Consider the following 4865-nt stretch of genomic DNA (forward strand, 5'->3'; position numbering starts at 1 on the left):
GCATATCTTCCAAGCTTGGCTTCTTCTCTTGCACCGGCTCCTCCTTTTGGTAAAAGCCTCTCCCTTTTTGTCTGTACTTCTCCTCCTTGGCCTTCTTATACTCTTCGTAAGGCAGCCACTCCTTCTTTTGTTTGCACCAATCCTCATCATACCGGTCACCACTCGAATAACATACTTGTGCCTTTTTGTTTCCGTTCTCATCCAAATCGCAATCTCTAGTGAGGTGAGGTCCATTGCAGTTTTCACAACCCACCCGTATGGCATGGATAGTTTGATCCATTTTGTCCATTCTCCTATCCATGGTTTTTAACATGGCCATGACCGCGGATAAATCTTCAGTAGCAGCGTACGCGGCTCCCCTCGTGACATCATTCCTAGGGTTGTGGTATTCTCTAGAGTGTTTAGAGAATTCTTCAATCAATTCTTTAATCACCGGGGGTGGCTTCTTTGTAAGTGGGCCTTGTGAGTCTAGCAACTGCCTGGTCGTGACATTGACTCTATCATAAAAGATGGAAACTTCTTGCTGGCTGTTTAGATCATGGTGTGGGCAATTTCGTAGCAGACTTTTGTACCTCTCCCATGCTTCATATAAAGACTCTCCAGCTTGTTGTTCAAAGTTTGCAATGGCCTTCTTGAGTTTGGCTATCTTGGATGGTGGGCAAAAGTGATCAATAAATTCTGCCTTCATTCTGGCCCAAGTAGTGACTGACCCGGGGGGAAGTGATTTGAGCCAGTCTTTAGCAGCATCCTTGAAGGTTACCGAAAGCATCCGAAGTAGTTGAGTTTCGCGGGTTACATTTGGAATGTTGAAGTAATCAGCAACATCATTTACTTCATCCAAATGTTTGTAGGCATCTTCATGATCTTTCCCATAGAAAGGTATTTCCTTGACTGAAGCTAGGATATGACCTTTTAGCTCGAAGGTAGTAGTTGCGGGAATTGCGGGTTGCACAAGTCCCGGACCATGGTCGTCGCGCATCCATTCTTCCATTCTCCCATGGGAATTTCATCAATGTTAGCCATAGTGAATGCTAACTCTTCCTCCGATTCGATTTCTTGTTCGTACGTTGCCTCCTCTTCTTCCTCGGTCTCGTATCCAATATCTTCTTGAATTGGCTCCTCAATTATCAAAGACGCGCTAGAAGCTCCTGATTTATTGCTCTTCTTTTTCCCAAAAACATTCTTCAAGTTGGACAATGGTGATTTCTTTGGTATGCTTGAACTCTCCACGTCCTTCCCTTTGTTTCTTTTCAATGTGGATTCGGGGTCTTCAAACGGGGGTACCAGTGGTGTGTTTTCTCCTCTTGTCATGAAAGTCCTGAAATTGATCAAATAAAAAAAAAACATAAAAAGAACAAAAAGATTGTAAACAAATAAAAAAAAATTGCTGACTAAACTGTTACTCGCCGAGTAGGTGCGAGTGCACTCGGCGAGTATCAGTGATATTTCAAAAAAAATTCTAAGTTTTAACCTAACTAAAACAGATACTAAAACCTAATTACCAGTTACTAAATTGCAATAAATGAACTTTATGCAAGTAAACTCACACAAAGGATCAAAAAAATTAGGAATTAGCTTAATTATTTAGAACCGTTCCCCGGCAACGGCGCCAAAAACTTGATGTGTGTAAATTCAACTAGTTTTATCCCTACTTTTTATTAATAATTTGAGCACACAAAGGCAGTGAACCTGTCTTTAAGTGGTATAGATTGATAAGTGAGGTATCGAACTCAGGGAACAGGCAATTAAACTAATAGCTAATTTTAACTAAAACAAATAATAAAAGTAAAGGGTTTTTCTCTAGTTTTGCAAGACTAGAAACTTAGACAAACTAAATTAACTAATTAACTAAAGCAACAACTATTCACCAAATTTGATAAAGATGTTTCTATTTAGGTTCAACCAATTCACTCCTATGGTTATTTAAGTTAAGGTGGATTAATTGCTATTGGTTACCAATTATAATAGTTAGGTTCATATTCATTACTCCTAACCCTTAGACAATAAACTAATTTAAGCGTTGATCAAGTGTTTAAACTAATTAATTCCCTAGATTAATTATTTGGATTAAATAAGATTTGTAATGGTTAATTAAGTTATTAATTCAATTAACCTCTTGTTGATGGTTTCTCAAACAAGCTCACCCATTAATCTTCCTATTTTCTTATTAATCTTAGTTTCATAATCATTACTTCTAAGCATACGTTTTAGCATTCACATAGACATATGAGGTTAACAATTAAGTGATGTTCATGCAACCTAATTGCCTTCCAATTAACAGAAAATAGTAGTGATTAATACATAAGGTTCTTTAACAAACTTAATTTAATAAATCACCAATAGACAATTAAGCAAAAATTAATAATTAAACCATAGGAGTTCTTTGGTATTCCCCAAACAGAAACAAAAATGAATTTAGCTCATCGTTGCAGTAGAAACAAACACAAAAACAAAGTTTATTAAAGCAAACATGTTTAATTCCTAAGTCTAAGTGGTAGAATTAACCTAATTGCTTGAATTCTTCCAACTCTTGAAGCTTAGGGTTCCTTAGCGCCTTCTGAACCTTTTAGTCGCAGCTAATCCTTCAAAAATCGCCAGGAATCCCTTCCCATGGGATAAGGATTCATCTTTTATAGATATCCCAAAACAGGGGGTACTCGGCGAGTAGCAGAATCAACTCGCCGAGTAGGTCCATACTTATCCGTCTTGAATTAGCAGTCGTATTTATCTTCTGGCATATCGTCGTGTACTCGCCGAGTAGGGTCGATCTACTCGCCAAGTAGAACTCCTTCTTTCACTCTTTAATCTTCACTTGCTTTCCTTTTCTCCTTTTTGCCTCCAAGCATATCTTTTGGACTGAAAACACAATTCACAACATTTTAAGTACCTTTTGTCCACATTATTCTCATAATTAATCAAAAATAACTAAGAATATATGTTAAATAACTAACTAATTATGCACATATCAAAATACCCCACACTTGACTTTTGCTTGCCCCCAAGCAAAACTAAATTTTAAACACATTAAAATCACATTAATAACTCCAATCCAACCCAGCCATTATGCCAAGACCGCAACGCATGCATTTGTGTCTAAAATTCCTAAAAACCCCCCCATACTTCAAATACTCACAATCCTCATAAACATTCGCCCACTCACCCCGAACTATGCTCATTTTATGCAACCCTCCGAATCCATCCTCAGAAAATCTCTTTACCCTCAAGGTATTTTTAATTGAGCAACCCAAGCATACATATTCTAGAATTACAACTTTTCGATACCACTATGGAATTCTTCGAATTCTTCACTTTCTTGATAATTTGATCTTGGATATCTTTGAATTCACCAACTTGTATTGACTTTTGGTATCTTCAACTTTTTGGATTTCTTGAAATTTGATCTTCAGATCTTCACTTCATTTGCTCCAAAATTCCTATAACTTTTCTAGCAATTCTTCTTCTTTTATTTTTCCATGTATTTCTCAATATATTTTTTCACTCAAATCCCTACATGCTTAATCAGGGGCGCTCAATCTCAACCTTTATTGGCTAATGATAAAAACTTTCCTGGATACATTTCAGGTTTAGGCTACTAAACATATTGCATCCCTCAGGCTGAGCAAGGTCGTGTTTTTGTCTCATGATTTCACTGAAATAAGGAAGCCACAAATGCACTAGAACGTGTATAGGCTCAACTAAACATTTGGGTTCTCATGATATTATTAACACAATTCTAATATGGAATCCTAATTTTTACCAAAATTTTCTAATTTAAGACCTAAGCATTTTTTGATATGCAACAAATTTTTTTAAAAATTAGCCTAAATTAAGATTCTAAGTGTTCTAAGATATGACTAACCCCCTACCCCACACTTATTTTATGCAATGCCCTCATTGCATATTATAACAACTAAAAAAATGAAAATAGAGAGAAAGTTGGAACAAACTCCCCTGGGGTAGCAGTCGCTAGGTTGACACTCTCTTCTTCAACTCCTTCTTCAAGTGACTTTAACCATGGGAACAGCTCATCCATGACACGGGCGTCATACGTCTCGTGTGGTTGATAGCTCGAAAACTCCAAGGAAAAAAAGGGTTGTTGCACAATCCTCAGTAGTAATTCATAAAGAGTGTATGAATGGCGCAGGAAAACTAGCCAGAAAAAATCAGAAACTCCTCCTGCAGCTGGCTACTCTGCGAGTAGAACTCGATTGGCAAAGTAGTTCGTGCAAAAGCAGATGTACTCGCCGAGTAGTATTAGTGCACTCGGCGAGTAGAGCTTATATTTCCAGAGTTTTATGAACTACTGTCTCTCTTTACGCTAGTGTTGACATAGAAATATAAATGTACTCTCCTGTGAACTTCCTAAGCAGCAACACTTCAATAAACTGTCGATTCGTACGGACTCAATCCTAGGAACAAGACTCCATAATCACTCATAAAGACTCTCATTCCTCTCTTGACCCTTGCTAAATAGCATGCTTCCTAGCTTCAATACCTGAAAAGAAAACTAAAAGTAACACTAATATTCCAACCACATAGCCAAATTCAACATGTCCACAATTGTCTTAAAACAAACATCATAACCAAACAAAACAAAATCAAATAAAATCTTCATTCTTCCTCTTCCATCCCGGCTCCTCCAGCTCCACTACCTCCTTCTCCACCCCTTCTTCGCATCCTTTCGTCCCAATCCATAATGTAAGGGTAGTCGGGTCCCGGTCGCGGGGCAATATGCATTTGTTGGAAAAGATACTCGAAGGATTGATTGGTGTAATTAACCCCTCGACCTATATCATCCAAGTAGTGTCGATACTCCACTTGGTTCCATCCCTTGTTATCCTCCACCGGAATAACCGGTGGGTCTT

The 4865-nt window shown here is 37.8% G+C and overlaps 1 non-coding gene across 1 annotated transcript; it reads left to right on the forward strand.

Moving 5' to 3' along the window:
• Nucleotides 1–533: 533 nt before the first annotated feature.
• LOC145019012 (small nucleolar RNA R71) lies at nucleotides 534–640 on the forward strand. The gene has a single exon (XR_013667332.1). It is a non-coding gene; the product is annotated as a small nucleolar RNA R71 (small nucleolar RNA).
• Nucleotides 641–4865: the final 4225 nt, after the last annotated feature.

Source organism: Lactuca saligna, chromosome 9 (assembly GCF_052625555.1).
Source record: "Lactuca saligna cultivar CGN05327 chromosome 9, ASM5262555v1, whole genome shotgun sequence".
Lineage (NCBI taxonomy): Eukaryota > Viridiplantae > Streptophyta > Magnoliopsida > Asterales > Asteraceae > Lactuca > Lactuca saligna.